The sequence below is a fragment of the Ranitomeya imitator genome, chromosome 5 (assembly GCF_032444005.1).
Source record: "Ranitomeya imitator isolate aRanImi1 chromosome 5, aRanImi1.pri, whole genome shotgun sequence".
NCBI classification, from domain to species: domain Eukaryota; kingdom Metazoa; phylum Chordata; class Amphibia; order Anura; family Dendrobatidae; genus Ranitomeya; species Ranitomeya imitator.
Genome location: NC_091286.1, coordinates 105,527,787 through 105,545,180, shown reverse-complemented (window position 1 = coordinate 105,545,180; position 17,394 = coordinate 105,527,787). Strand labels below are relative to the sequence as shown.

The window sequence follows — 17,394 nt, the reverse complement described above, 5'->3', positions numbered from 1 at the left end:
GCTGCAATAACGGACCGCAAAAAACTTGCGGATCGCCGTTTTTTGGGTTTCCAATACTAAGGAAATAGTATTGGGAAAAAAAACGGCGTTCCGCAAAACTAGAAGTCACGGTGCACAGCAAAAACAAGCTTCCGTTGTTTTTGCGGCCCCATTGATTTTCAATGGGGGCCGTGTCTGTAAGCCGTGAAAAAGATTGAGCAAGCTCAATCTTTTTTCACGGCCGTAAATATGGCCATACGGCGCACCGTGAAATTATTGTGGCCCGTTTTTGCTGCCCAAATCTATTGGGGCTGCAAAAACGGTATGTGTAAAAGAAGTCTTATTCTGTGACTGTTTGGTCACCGACTCGTTTATTTTCAATGGTTAGTTTATTCCGCAGTCTGCTATGTACTGTGATACATAAATGCTGTAGCCGCTATACAGCCGTACACATTTCATAAATCCCAACTGCAAAACATTTTGTTTTTTCCCCAAAAATCATGCATTTAAGAAAAACAAACATGTCCAATCTTTAAAGACGGTTAATGAACACCTTCAATAGTTAGAAAAAAAATCTAAGCCCTTAAGTTTTACATTTTTGCATATTCTTTGATACGACAGTGTGTTCAATGGTATTTCCAACACATTATGAATATGCTCACAGTACAATTAAGAGGTGTTCAATAACACATTACTGACACAGACAAGGGTTAAAAAACCCAATCCATTATTTGTGACCTTTGTCAGAAAGGTTAAGTGCCCAACATAACACAGATAATTTGATTGTTTGAGCAAAAGCCATAGAAAAACATTCACGAGGCATTGTCAATTATAATTTGAGTGAGGTCTTCATTGGTAGCGGTGACATTTTGTTGAGAGAAGCTCAATCATGTCATAATGGAGAAAATGATGTCTAACGCTCCTACGAGAGTCCATAACTTTATAGCAATTACATGTGTGCCTGTACCGACTTTACAAAGACTAAAGCACAAAAATTGAAGCCAAAAATGCTTTCTGACACATAGTACATGGAGAAATAATAACCCGCTGAAGATGGCTTTACAAATGTCTCAAATTATATACAATCAAGATGCTCGAAGGACACAAAATGACTAGATCAGAACTTTTACAGCATTTTATTTAACAAACTCTTGGAAAGTGAATGCACCTTTAATGTAGACTATGGACATCGGTAACATCCTAGAATTTCTATAAAATGTAATCGGTTATTAAATTTAAAGCAACATTTTACAAAGATTTGTCATGAAGGAACCATTCCATAAAATACAATGTCGATCAATGATAGGCTTTGTGGGATCACTGAGGGGCGTCAGTATATCTCTAGCCCACCTCTGCAACCTTAGCGCAGTCTTGCCAGTAATAGATAAACCATGAGTCGGCTTTTCGTTCCAATGTCTAGGAATAGTGGTGGCTATATAACAAAATATAAAATTGTTTGTCTTTTAGTGCTTCCTAACCCTACTGCAGCCCTATCCAGCAAGGACAGGAGGGTTTGGTGTTGGCTTGCTACATTATCTAAAGTCCCCTCTAAAATGTAAAGTGATGCTGAATACTTTTGCGCTATAGAAATAAAATTATTATGATCTTTCTATGATCTGAGCGAATCCCTAACAAGTTACTCAAAGCCATTCAATATACGGGTTAAGCTCCCACATCCTAGGACTAGGTGACCTATAGCACATCAATGGCATAAACACACTTAACAACAGCTTTTCATAACCCTCTATATTATGCTCAAAATTTTAAAGAGAATCTGTCATCAGGTTTTTGCCACCTAATCTGATGGCAGCATAATGTAGAAGCAGAGACCCCGATTCCAGAGATGTGTCACTTACTGGGCTGATTGCTTTGGTAGAATCACAGTTTTATCAACAGGATATTATCCATAGAAGACTAGTAAATCTGTGATCAACCATATTCATGAGCTCTGCACAACCTCTTCACCGCCACTGATTGGCCAATTTCTGTGTACAATGTGAATAAGCAGAAATCTGCCAATCAGTGGTGTGGGGGCGGGGTTATACGGAGTTCAGCATTCAGAGAACTGCTAGACCTACAGCAGGAATAACAGTTTTTTTAATCAAAATTGCAGCAAACAGCTCAATAAGTGATACATCGCTGAAATCACGGTCTCTATCCCTATGTCACAATGCTCTCAGATTAGGAAGCAAAAATCTGTTAAATGATTCCTTTTAAGAATAAGGCAACGTTCGCATTTATGTTTAAAACTCCACTAAGAGCCTCTAATGCAGATTCCACCAAAATATAGTTCACTGTTTTTTTCTGGTAAAATGGGAGACACCATGATAAAAAAAACATATGGAACCATCTAAAGTCCTTACAGTCAGTCATATGGTTGATCCCTCCCTGTATCCTATAAACGGAAAAAAGGAAAAACGAATGGAGAAATTACCAGAGCCTTAGACGGATAAAAGCTTAGAAGACCATCATCATGGAGCATAGTAATTATTTCACATATAATATATATAATAATTGTAGGAAATATTGAAGCACATCAGACTAATGGAGTGTACGGTCCCATCCATGCTGTTCTTTTTGGCGTTTTATATACTTGGCAGTAGGACAGTAAGTAAAGCTACAGCTGGGAGGATTGAAAGAAACAAATTGAACTGGCAGCATTTTTCCGGATAATACACAAAACTGGCAATTTAAGGCCTTAAAGTGGCTAATTATTTTGTTATTGCCTATTATGTTTCAAACATCACGCATGCCAGGCAGGCTTCCTTAATATAGTTGTGGCCAATAAACAACCCACTATATTATCCTTTACAGAGGGGAGGCAGGAGGGGCAAGAGGACTTTTTGCTCTGATTTTGATCTTGAACTACAGACAGCAGCTATCAACCGGTAGTAATTAACCAGATTATGTTCCAATAAACTCACAAGTCTGAATGGGTAATCACTGTGTTATGATACTTCCACTGTGTTTTGCCATTATCATCACACTCCAATCAAAAGACACTAGCTAAGCACATCCACGAGAACGTTCCCCGAGAAAATTGCTGGAAAAGACGTCTTTGGTAAGTTTAATTTATTTGACAAATACTTCCGAGTTTCGAATTAAGAAAAGTTTACCGTCTCTCGTACAAGATGACAAATTTGGCTCTTACAATTCAGGTGTGTACGCTTTCAATGAGATGTTCTTTCATTATACATGATGATCATTACTGCTCTTGTAGATTCAGCACAGGGGAGAAGAATATTCAAACAGTAGTGCAGGAAAAATATATCTTTGTACCGTGTTAGCCAGTAGGTAAAAAAAAAATTGAGAGTCCTCAGTGGTTGACCTTTTAATTGCTAACTGAAATGTTGGTAAGAATAGCAAAATTTCAAGACTACTCAGCTCTCTTTATCAGGCCTCCTCCTGCCTGACAAAGAGACCTAATAGTCTTGAAAGCTTGCTATTTGTTTGCATTTGTGATGAGCGAGTATGCTCGTTACTCAAGTTTCTTTGAGAATGCTAGGGTGGTCTCCGAGTACTTCGACATGCTCGGAGATTTAGTTTATGTCAATGCAGCTGCATGATTTGTGCCTGCTAGACAGCTTGAATACATGTGGGAATCAAAACATGTGTTCAGGTTGTCTAGCAGCTGCAAATTATGCAGCTGCGGGGGCATAAACATAATCTAAAAGCACGCCCAAAATACTCAGAGACCACTCGAGCATGCTCGAAGAAACGCGAGTAACGAGCATACTCGCTCATCACTGGTTAGCATCTTTTCAGTTAGCCATCAAAAGGTATCAACCACTGAGAACTCTCAAACTGTAAAAGTCATGAGGAAAGATGTAGTCCCAAGCAGGCAAAATGCCAGCTTTCCCCTTTCTGGTTTGCATGATGCTTCACTGGCGAGATACGTCATCACAACTCGACTTCAGGAGCATTATACGCATGCACAGGTGGAGTTGTGGCCAGGACGCCTTCCTTCACAGTGCATATGGCCAATGTTACTAGAGGTGGTTTGTGATGACATATCATGCCTGTAATTTATCCATCAAGCCAGGAAAAGGGGTTGAAAAGGTTGACTATTTTGGAAGAGCAGACCCACCCTGGAACCTTTTACATTTGTTTAAATACAGTTGTCAAAGTTAGTTTTCTCCTCTATGCCGAATCTGTTAGAAGATAGAACATGGTCATTACAAACTTTTCACCATTCTAGGTAACATATTTGCAGCAGTTTAGGGGCTTAAAATTCTCCTGACACAAGATCATTGGTCATGGTACGCAATTTATGATAGAGCTCATGAATACATCATCACCTTCAGCAGCATTCGGCGCATAGGCAAGTGGAGTGGTTGCCAGTACACCTTACTTTACTGCACATGTTCCACATGTTGTTAGAGGTATTTTATGATGACATATACTGTCTGTGAGATATCAATCAAGTAAGAAGAGAGAGTGTCCAGTGTGACTGTTCAGGAGAGTACATCCACCACAGCACCTTTCTAAATATAAAGAAAAAAAATGCCAGCTCAGCTATTCTATTCCTAATATTAAGGAAGTGTAGGGGGAGTGCTGTTATGGACAGTAAGGAACACACTGCCACTTTAAGAGACAGGCCCCTTGCCTGGTGTGATGGAATGTTCTGCTTTCCCCCTGCAACAGACTGTGAGAATGAACTGCACTGTGCTGAGGGGAGGGGTGGAGCCTGGACAGTTTGTATGAGCTGAAGCTGCTGGAGAGAACTTTGTGCAGAGAACTTTGTGCTTGTAGCTGTAAAAGAGGACCCACAGCCTGGGACAGGGCATAGTAAGGGTGGCTGTCCTGTGCAAGTTTGAGAAGCCATGAAAATACTGAGAAAGGGATTTACAGTTTCCAGGAGCACCTCCTGGATCCAGAAGCAAGGAGAAGACCACGTTTCATGGAGATGGCAGAGTGCCGTGCGCACCACCGTACTAGACTGTTGGGGGCCCCCGGGACTGGATCTGAGTCCCCAACATCACCGTTAGTTTGTTCCTGTTTTGTGCACATGTCAGGGCCTAGTGTAGGTTTCAACAGACAGAACACGGCAGCCGTGTGGCCTGCTTAGTAAAGGCAAGGGAGGCTATGCGTAGAGTAGCATCATTCTTTGTTTATTGCTTGCATTTGCATGTGTGACGTATTTTGATTCTGTAATAGTTGGAGCACCGTGCTATTTGACGGCCCAGCTAAAGAATACTCTTGTAAATTATCTTTTGCCATTGCATACCCCTGTTCCACTTCATTCCTTGCCTTCCCAAAAATTTACCCTTTGTTGTTTGCACCTCATCTTGTGTACGGTAGTCTCCCTGCACCGTGGTGGTTCCCCGGCTATCACTTCAGAAGCATGAGGCCACGCCATTGACCAGCGTTTGTAGATGTAAGTGATTTTATAGTTAGTCCATTAGAAAAATGTACATATTCCAAAAAATAAAAATAAAATGAAGGAGGGAGACCTCTGTGAAACCTATAGGTTTCAAACGCCAAACATTCGTAATCCTGGTATGCAATGTGTATATAATTTTAATGGAGTAACAATAAAATCATGATTTTATCTGCAATTGGAGCTGAAAGCTGGACCCTTTTTTTCCTTGAAAATTATTGTTCTCCCTTACAAGTCTGCCAGAAGACAGAACACCATCGTTACACTTTTCACTATCCTAGATAATTTGTCTGTAATAATTTAGGGAGCCTAAATTCTGTTGACAATCACCAAAAGTCATCACTTGTGATGACGTACATGGGTCCATCATCACAAGTCACCTTCAGCAGCATCCAGCACATGCACAAATGGAGTTGTGGCTAGTACACCTTCCATCACTAATGCCAGATGCTGCTAGAGGTGGTCTGTGATGACATATCATGCCTGTGAGATATTAGTCAAGCCAGGAGAAGGGTTGGCTAGATTGACTGTTCAGGAGAGCGTCTTCATTCCTGAAAACCTTTTACTGCTGTTTAAATATAGCTGTCAAAGTTATTTTTCTCCTTTATGCAGGATTTGCCAAAAGATAGAACATTATCACTGTGAACTTTTCACCACCCCAGATAACATGTTTGTAGTGGTTTAGGTGGCCTAAATCCTGCTGATCCTTGACTCTAAATATAAAATAGTATGCAATACATTTCTAAGCTCCTTAAAGGGATTTTGAGCTATTTATCAGAAGAATAGATCTGCATTCACTATAAAGGTGTATTAGGAAATTCATCAGCACAGGATGTTAAAATTGATATGATAATAAAAGATGAGTATTCAATTTACATCTTACTCCGACAAGCTGACAAGCAGTCTACCGGAGGTAATACAGCAGACCACCATGATGAGGAGATGATAACATTTCTTGATCTCAGGTCCTACTATCCATTTGTGAATTATTGCTATTTTCCATATAATATAGCTACTGAAACCTCTTGAGATAATTCTTCTCTGAAGGTTTGGTTTTAATTTACTGTTGGACAAAAAAGGTATTTTTCCTCAAAATGACTAATACTTGAAGTAATGGAGCATTACACTCCTGCTAAATCTATATACTTTTCATCACCAATATAATACAGAATGTTTTCCTATGAAGAACACGACTTGTCCTTCAAGCCTAACGTGAATTCATCTGCATTCTGAGAAACCACCAAGTTCAGCAAACAAAGCCCCGACCACTGCTATGAATATGTATAGCGACTGCCATTATTTACCCCTGCGCCTAATTTAATGAATACAAATACATGAATAGGTAAGGAGCAAATGACATTTGTGAGAGGAGCTGGCAAAGTAAATTTATAAGCAGTGATAACTAAAATTGGAGTGTATGAAAGACTACATCTTGGGGCAGGCCTGCAGGAGAACAGTAAGTTATCAAAAAAACATTAGCAGCAAGATCCATGACATCCATAGCAATATAAATTTGTTTGCTTCCAGATTTTTATTCTTTAGTAGTGATGAGCGAGTGTGCTCGTTACTCGATTTTTCCGAGCATGCTCGGGTGTTCTCTAAGTTTCTTGGGCGAGCTCGTAGATTATGTTTGTCTCCCCGCAGCTGCATGATTTGCGGCTGTTAGACAACCTGAACACATGCAGGGATTGCCTGTTTGTTGGGGAATCCCCACATGTATTCAGGCTGTCTAGCAGCCGCAAATCATGCAGCTGCAGGGACACAAACATAATATACGAGCATGCCCAAGATACTCAGAGAACACCCGAGCATGCTCGGAAATCTCGAGTTAACAAGCGCACTTGCTCATCACTATTCTTTCAACCTTATATCAGCTATTCTTGGCTAATTATCAAAATATCTCAATCAACCCAAAGCAAGAGTAGCAGACGTTCTGTCACATGCTACACGGCAAAGCACACGTAGATAAACAAATTAAAGTCGATATTTGTGGAACAGAACATCTTTTCCATACACAAAGAAGATAACTAGTCATCAATCAATGTGTATGCTCCAAATATGAGCAAGTATCTGTGTGAACTATGAACTGATGATAAGTTTTATCCAATTCATCCAACTAAATATAATACCTTGATCAATACACAAGACATGAAGGGCACTATCTAATGCTGTATATTTCTGGCCTAGGTCACTTTACATTCCTTCACTGATGCAATATGACTGAACATCAAAAATGTTAGGCCATATTGATAATAGCATAAAGCAAATTCCCTGTGACATGTAACTGCCTAAGGGCAGAGATGAAGAAGTCAATGAGATTCCCAGCTTGATATCATTTTCAATATCATCTATTTTTAGTTTGAAGGTGTGTTCTCATCATCAGGACAACTGGTGATGGATGAAATCCTATTTTTTTTTTTAATAAAATGGGTCGGGAGGAACATTTATTGTAATAATATCCATGGAAATATAAGGTACGGTAATCTAATCAATATATGGTCGGGAACCAATGAAATGTTCTGTGGAGTCTTGGACACCCTTACATAAGACATAGCAAAGCTAATCAAGGCAAAGCGGTTGTCAGCAAGGTGACTTTTTTTTTTCTGGAAGCAGCAAAATTCTTGTCCCTTATTGCAACTAAACCCTGGTACCTGATTCTGGCTGAGCTGCAAGATCATATACTATTGTCCAAGTTGTGCAAGAACACATATAATACAATGGATATGACTGATGATGCTTTGCAGCGCTGGGGTCGAGGGTTCAAATCCCACCAAGAACAACATCTGCAAAGCATTTATACAGGTCCTTCTCAAAAAATTAGCATATAGTGTTAAATTTCATTATTTACCATAATGTAATGATTACAATTAAACTTTCATATATTATAGATTCATTATCCACCAACTGAAATTTGTCAGGTCTTTTATTGTTTAAATACTGATGATTTTGGCATACAACTCCTGATAACCCAAAAAACCTGTCTCAATAAATTAGCATATTTCACCCATCCAATCAAATAAAAGTGTTTTTTAATAACAAATAAAAAAACCATCAAATAATAATGTTCAGTTATGCACTCAATACTTGGTCGGGAATCCTTTGGCAGAAATGACTGCTTCAATGCGGCGTGGCATGGAGGCAATCAGCCTGTGACACTGCTGAGATGTTATGGAGGCCCAGGATGCTTCAATAGCGGCCTTAAGCTCATCCAGAGTGTTGGGTCTTGCGTCTCTCAACTTTCTCTTCACAATATCCCACAGATTCTCTATGGGGTTCAGGTCAGGAGAGTTGGCAGGCCAATTGAGCACAGTAATACCATGGTCAGTAAACCATTTACCAGTGGTTTTGGCACTGTGAGCAGGTGCCAGGTCGTGCTGAAAAATGAAATCTTCATCTCCATAAAGCATTTCAGCCGATGGAAGCATGAAGTGCTCCAAAATCTCCTGATAGCTAGCTGCATTGACCCTGCCCTTGATGAAACACAGTCGACCAACACCAGCAGCTGACATGGCACCCCACACCATCACTGACTGTGGGTACTTGACACTGGACTTCAGGCATTTTGGCATTTCCTTCTCCCCAGTCTTCCTCCAGACTCTGGCACCTTGATTTCCGAATGACATGCAAAATTTGCTTTCATCAGAAAAAAGTACTTGGGACCACTTAGCAACAGTCCAGTGCTGCTTCTCTGTAGCCCAGGTCAGGCGCCTCTGCCGCTGTTTATGGTTCAAAAGTGGCTTTACCTGGGGAATGCGGCACCTGTAGCCCATTTCCTGCACACGCCTGTGCACGGTGGCTCTGGATGTTTCCACACCAGACTCAGTCCACTGCTTCCTCAGGTTCCCCAAGGTCTGGAATCGGTTCTTCTCCACAATCTTCCTCAGGGTCCGGTCTCCTCTTCTCGTTGTACAGCGTTTTCTGCCACATTGTTTCCTTCCAACAGACTTACCATTGACGTGCCTTGATACAGCACTCTGGGAACAGCCTATTTGTTGAGAAATTTCTTTCTGGGTCTTACCCTCTTGCTTGAGGGTGTCAATGATGGCCTTCTTGACATGTGTCAGGTCGCTAGTCTTACCCATGATGGGGGTTTTGAGTAATGAACCAGGCAGGGAGTTTATAAAAGCCTCAGGTATCTTTTGCATGTGTTTAGAGTTAATTAGTTGATTCAGAAGATTAGGGTAATAGGTCGTTTAGAGAACCTTTTCTTGATATGCTAATTTATTGAGACAGGTTTTTTGGGTTATCAGGAGTTGTATGCCAAAATCATCAGTATTTAAACAATAAAAGACCTGACAAATTTCAGTTGGTGGATAATGAATCTATAATATATGAAAGTTTAATTGTAATCATTACATTATGGTAAATAATGAAATTTAACACTATATGCTAATTTTTTGAGAAGGACCTGTATGTTCTCCCCATGTTTACATGGATTTCCTCCTGGTTAAATAATAAATAATAATCTTTATTTTTATATAGCGCTAACATATTCCGCAGCGCTTTACAGTTTGCACACATTATCATCACTGTCCCCCTGATGGGGCTCACAATCTAAATTCCCTATCAGTATGTCTTTGGAATGTGGGAGGAAACCGGAGTGCCCGGAGCAAACACGGAGAGAACATACAAACTCTTTGCAGATGTTGTCGTTGGTGGGGTTTGAACCCAGGACTCAGCGCTGCAAGGCTGCTGTGCTAACCACTGCACCACCGTGCCGCCCGTGACCCCGTGGTCTGGTTCTCCGGTTTCCTCCCACACTCCAAAGACGTACTAATAGGGATTTTATATTATGAGCCCTAATTGGAACAGAGATGATAATGTCTGTAAAAAGCTATGGAATATAATGGTGCTTAAAAGTGAGTCAAATAAATAACTTTATTTCAGAGAACTAACAGGTAACTGTACTTGTGAACTGCTCTTAGTATGGCTTCCATGTACAGCTTTGCACAAACCACTCTAGTTAGCAGATGCCAGGGGTTCCCTAGCCTTCACCCTATACAGTGATCTGAACTATTAACAGGGACCCTGGGTTGCGTCCACGGAGCAGCTGCAACACAATGTTGTAAATGGTGAACTACATTACATTTATTTTGTTATGTCAAAAGCTCTAGCACATATTAATGATAGAAATTAATTATTCCACAAATGCGGCAATTTACAAATTGTATTGAGATCATGGAGACTTATGATCTGCGTAACACGCATTTCATCTTCCAATATATATAAAAGGACAATGTCCATAAATTGGCTGAAATATATGTTTGTGCTTTGTATTGATCAATCTCCATAATTCGTTTGTGGATATTGACATGGTACAAGCATCTTCAATAATTACATGTCACTGATGATAACACATGCGGCAGGTTGTCATGCATATATAAATACAAATATTGGAGCCATATGGTGGAAACTGGGAGCCATACGCATATTGATTTATATACTCTGCCGCTTTCAGTTACGTTGCAAAAATTTGTTTCAATCCTAGTTACAAGCAGCGATCGGTGCATGCTTCACTTCAGCTGTACATGTCTATTAAAAAAGGTTAAACTCTGCATTGTTAGAGATTATCAAGCAAGAACATACAATATTTATTTAGATAAAACACTTTCTATTCTGCATTGGCAATCATTATTTTTTTTTACAAGATAGTACATTACTAAACCTATTATAGCACCACCTAGTGTTAAAGGGAGGGGTTCAGATGCGCCTTTTCACTGACATTTCTTGGCGGCGCGGACGGATCCTAGCTGGTAATCATGCTGTTACAATATCTTCAGAGTCTTCTCTGTTTTAGAAGTAGAATGCTCCTGGGATGCATGGAAGCTAAGAGGCTAGTTTTACAAATAGCATTTTTTCAGAAAAATTCCTCTTTTTCGTAACCTTTTTACAGCTTTTTTTGTGCAATCAGACATTACATTAGGATCTTTAGTACGATATGAAGCACACTATAAATAAAAGATAAAAGATCATCTCGCCGACTCCTCCAGGACCAAGAAACAGGCATACGCTCCGGCACTGACCTAAACAAAGACTTGGCTCAGCTCGAAGAAATGGTTCTGCATAACTCTGTTGTCCTGTTAAATTGTGTCTACTTTACTTTCACATATTAAAAATGACGAAAAAGAAAAAAAACAGTGACTTACTTGTTTTGGTTTAAAAACTGATGAAACTCAGTATGCTGCTGTAAAATGCAATATATTTTGGGTTTGTCATTTTTCAGGCATTTTTCTCATAAGCTTCTTTAGGGGAAAAAAACATGTCGCAAATGTGTCAAAGTAAAAAAAATGGTAATTTAAAAAGCTACAGTATGAAGAACATTTGAAACTTATAGGAAACCTCAAACATCAAAAATCAAAGCCTAAGTTGGACCGTAAAGTACTGCCCATGATCTACAACCGTTCTAGACAACTAACCGCTCAAACACTACCTAACTTGTTCCCGTTGCTTTTACTATTGGGCTTTCGAACACTGTGTTATTTTTTACCTCCCATCCAAACCAGGCTGTGCCCAGAAGCCCGTGACATTCATGATTATAAGAATAGTTTGTACGAGTGTTAAAATCACCTCGCAACCACCCGGCCTCACAATCTTATTAATTCCCACATGCAGAAACCCAAGTATACAGCCAATTAACCTTTTGCATACAGTACTCCTGAGTTCCTGCAAATTGCTTGCCATATTCCTCCTTTACCCATTCCATGTGACTATACCAGGGTGACCCACTGCCAAAAAAAATTATTCCTCGCCGGTTTCACTCTCACACTGCATTATTCTGATGTCATTGATTATTCACACTGAGATCTGTATTATCTGTCATACTTTGCTATGAGGCTAATGTAATTATTGAGACTGCTCTGCCGTGAGATCAATGAGCGGTAGAATGTCTTATCAGCTTCTCTCCCGAAAATATCCGAGTGAAGTTCATGGAAAGTAAAGGTGCAATGCTCGTCTTACTGGTAAGGGTCTCCACTTATGCCCCCCACCAAAATGATATACAAACTTCAAGAACATACAGAATACCTTGCTCATTACACAGTATGAGACCCATTACATGTGCAGAAGTGCAGAACATGTAGACTAAGGCCGGGTCTACATCACGTTTTAGCAGCACATCAGTGGATCTGTCAGGGTTTCCATCTGATTCAGGTGTATCTACCACTGACTTATGACGCAGAAGGAGTCACTTTGTGTACTGTGACCTCTTTTTCGGAATTGTTCACCTTTTTTTCAGGCAGGTACAAAAACATAGTCAACTGCATTTTTGTACAAAGCACAAGCGGTACAGAGCACAAAGAAAATCCATCTGCTTCATTAAAGTCAATGGCCCTGTCGGCAGAAACTTCCAAATCCTTTTACAGTAGAAGTTCCTTCATTGCTTAATCTATTCTTCCTCAAAGGTCCATTGAATTAAATTAATTTGGTCCATCTGTGTTACACACAGGACAATAAAACAGGGATATAATATCTGATCATTGATTATGACACTACGTTAAAATGTGAAGTCAATGTAATAAATAGCAACATTGCAAATTTCAATGGATTTTTCACTTAGAAGTTGTATCCTCCCGTATTAAAACAACATAATTAAGATTATAAAAAGATGCAATAAAATGTAGTACAATTTGTAACATACCATACAGTATTTCTATCATCAAAAAAATAGGTAAAGCAAAAACTTTCAATATGAATAGTTCCACCCTTATTAAATGGAACGTGTCGTCAGAAAATTATCTATTGTTTAATTCAGGATTTTATATTAAATGTAATTTTTTTTAAAAAATGGTAATAACGTGTTTTTAAATTCTCTCATGTCTCACGACTTGGGATTCACGCAGTATTGTAGTGTCATTGTACTGTTTTTGTTAGACTGTTACGCGATCAGGTTTGCCTTTGAAGTTTGTACTGTCTCTCTCCCTGTAGTGCTGCACTGATATAAGTAATCCATCCCTTCCTCATCCTCTATTAGTGTCTGTCCCATCATCGTCTGACGTCCATTTTCTTTACATCGTTGGTTCAGAATGATCTTTTCACCTGTTGCAGGTACTGCTGTTACTACTGTGCAAAATACAAGAATTCAGCATAAAAGTAAACTTCTTCTGCAATCTTCATACAGTCGAGTTGACAAAGTTCTTGGTGTGAGTACTGGTTCAATATAGACATACATAGAAAAACTGTATACAAAGCCCCACACTTGCAGCCTAGTTATGGAGTCGGAATAATTTCCCATATCACAATTTATATAATAGAGAAAACAAAAACTGAAATCTTGTATTTTTCACACTGGTCACATGACTAGACTCATACTTCCTGTACAAAAGAGATTTCAGCGATCACATTGTCATTACAGACAGGATTACAATGAAAACACTTCTATATACAGTACACTGGACCCACCATTCAAAGCTCACCTCCTCCCCCTCTCTTCACAATGACCATTGCCCGGAACAGAGCATGCTCAGAAAGCTCTCCTATAGAAAGTCAAGTGGGGCTTATGTCTATGTTTCTGCTAAAAAGAACACAAGGTATGAGTCTAATATTAGCTTTAATAATCAGTTTGAAAATGACAAGATGTTTTTTAATTTTATTTTTGGATATTTTTTTTTTAAATACCTTACACTGTGCAGGATATAAAAAAAAAACACTTGTTTTGACGAACTTTCTTTCTACAACTTTTGCTTTAAGCTTCGATATGATCCCAATGTTCTCAGAATGCCGGGTACAGTATTGTGTTGCAGATGTACGAGTAATGAATGAAAACATGAGTCACTGTGATCACATAGAGCTGTGAAGTGTTTCCAGTATCAGCCCGTATTCCGGAGCAATGCCAGCCTTCTTCTCCTTTGCAGCTGCAAACTGTTCAAGGCACGTTGTACGCGACTCATAGGATGTAAAAACCATCCTGCCCTTGGTGCATCATCCAACAGGACACAGACATCCACATCTGCAGCCGGTAAAGACGGTCCTTCAAGAATCCATCTGGCAAAGTTACTCTTCCTGTTCTTGGCTACATTGCCAGTCAGCGAACTTCATCTCTCCACCAGGCTTAGCCTGAAGGTTCATGTGTTATATTGTTAGGGCTGCATGTGCCAGTCAAAGCCATTTCCAGTTGCAGGAGTCACTTGTGGTTGAATAATAATTTTCTTTGGATATGCCAGGAAACTATGAACCAGCACAGTGACTGTCTTGACATTGAGCAAACACACGTTTCTACTCAATATTTTACAGAGGAATAAAGTCTCTATATTAGATGCCAAATACACAGATGGCATCCTACTGAGGCACATTAGTGTTATTTGTCATAGTCTTCATAATGCAATTTTTTTTTATTAAAAAGCATTACACTTGGATAAAATGAATACAAATAAGAACCGAGGAGCTTCCCATAATTAGGTCTTCTTATGCAGGTTGATCATTCATGTTGGTTTATCGCATCTTGCATTGCGGCCTAAAAATCATTGTGAGCCCATGCAAAGTGGTGCCGACAATTTACAAGCTGTAACGGGACCGAACGTTCATTATTTCTCCCGAAAGAGTTTACATAAGACAGTGTACAAAGCCTTTCAAATTGGTAACAGATTGATTGACGATTTGTGCTCTTTTAGGAACGATGACATCGGCAACTTATCTGGTCAAAAAACTATTTTTTTGTGGACTACACTTATTATATTGCATAAAATATTAGAACCGATCTGATTGCAAAATTATACTGATATCTGACTATGGTTTCCAGGATGGAATAACCTAAGGATCCCAAGGTACCGATCTCTGAGAGATGTGTAATTCCACGTTTTTTTTTGTTTGTATCTTGTTTTGCACGTGCACTTTATGGTCTCGTTTTTAACATTATCTAAATATCTAAATAAAGTATATTAGCTTTAATACACATTCCAATACACTAGTCCATACATGGTTATAAAAGAATATTTGAAGACCATAAAACATCATAATAAATATAGACTGTTTGGGTTTCATATTTTAAAGGTTGAAAAAAGACACAAGTCCCTCAAGTTCAACCTATACCCTAACATATTGACCAAAAACCCCATGAGGAAGATGCTAATTGCACCATATTACTGGGAAAATTCCTTTCCAGCTCCACATACCGCAGTAAGACCTGATCCCTGGATCAGGATCCCATCACAGAATCTAATACTCATGACCTGCATGTAATATTTATCAAGAAAGGCATCTGGGTCTTCGGGAACTTGTTTTGTGAATCATCCAACACAAATAACATTGCAGGTTATAGTGACAAACTGTACAATTGGTGGAGAAGGGTTGAACTTGATTTATTCAACCTATATAACTATGTAATTTGTGGTGGCACAGATCTCACTGCTCTTGCAGTAAAGAATCATTGTTTGTGATGATGATTAATCCTTCTTTCCCTAGATGTAGAGCCCCCTGGTCATGTCTACACACCTTGCTGTAAAAAGATCATTAGAAAGACTTCTGCACTGCATTGGTTTATTATTATGGTCACATTATCTCTTTGCCTTTCTGCTTCATCTCAGATAAGCAGGGTATATCAAGGTAATTGATGGTGGGCCGGCTCCAGGTTTTTGAGGGCCCCAGGCGAAAGAGTCTCAGTGGGCCCCCCCTTTCACACATACCACGATTCATGATCGCATATAAACACAGCCATGTAGTATATAACACAGCCCACGTAGTATATAGCACAGCCACGTAGCATATAACACAGCCATGTAGTATATAACAGCCCATGTAGCATATCTCACAGCCACGTAGTATATAGCACAGCCACATAGTATATAACACGGCCCACGTAGTTTACAGAACAGCCATCTAGTATATAGCACAGCCCACGTAGCATATAACAGCCCACGTAGTATATAACACGGCCCACATAGTATATAGAACAGCCAACATGTAATATACAGATACTTGCCCCATATAGTGCTGCACAAATGTTATGGCCCCATAGATGCTGCATACAGACACTTGCCCCATATAGGGCTGCACAAACGTTATGGCCCCATACAGACACTTGCCCCATATAGTGCTGCACAAACGGTATTGCCCCATAAGATGCTCCATACAGACACTTGCCCCATATAGTGCTGCACAAACATTTTGGCCCCATGAATGCTCCATACAGACACTTGCCCCATTTGCTGTTGCTGCGATAAATAAAAAAAAACTCACATACTCACCTCTCCGTCGCTCAGGCCCCCGGCACTTTCAATATTCACCTGTCCTCATTCCAGCCGCCGCTCCATCTTCTTCAGCGTCTTCTGCACTGACGCTCAGGCAGAGGGCGCGTACTAACCACGTCACCGCACCCTCTGACCTGAGCGTCACTGCAGAGGACGTGGAAGACAGAGCGGCGGCTGGAACGAGAAGCAGGTGAATATCGCACAGCACTCCCCTCCCCTTTATACTCACCTGCTCCTGGCGGCTGGCGCGGTCCCTGCTTCCCGGCGCCGGCAGCTTCTTCCTGTATTGAGCGGTCACCATTACCGCTCATTACAGTAATGAATATGCGGCTCCACCCTTATGGGAGGTGGAGCTGCATATTCAATACTGTAATGAGCGGTACCATGTGACCGCTCAGTACAGGAAGAAGTTGGGGAGCCGGGGACCTGCAGGGACCATGCCAGCCGCCAGGAGTAGGTGAGTATAATTAGACAGCCCCCGGCCGCTGAGGGCCCCTTGGGGAGCGGTGGTCCTAGGCACTGGCAGCTGCCTGCCCTTAACGCCGACCTTGAATGGGCCCCCCCTGTCTCGCCAAGGCCCCGGCACTTGCCCGGGTACGCCGGGTGCTTACGCCGGCCCTGTTGATGGACCCCGGTAGATCCATTCTAAAAGTATAGCTGTCTCTCGTGGGATCACAATAGCAAAGCATATAATATTTTGGACCTGACACACTAGACTTTTGGTATACTAATACGCTGAAAAAAATATTCGTAATATATTCCTACATAATATATTTAATATATTATAACAGGCTTCTGTTATTACCAGTACAGCATGTACTAGTATCATTGCATGCTGAAAGTAGCACTTGGGAG

At 40.3% G+C, this 17,394-nt stretch overlaps 1 protein-coding gene across 2 annotated transcripts in view; it reads right to left on the bottom strand.

Annotated features, from left to right (window-relative positions):
• Positions 1-17,394, bottom strand: part of SLC8A1 (solute carrier family 8 member A1) — a 469,783-nt gene that overhangs the window by 111,309 nt on the left and 341,080 nt on the right. The window lies entirely within an intron of this gene.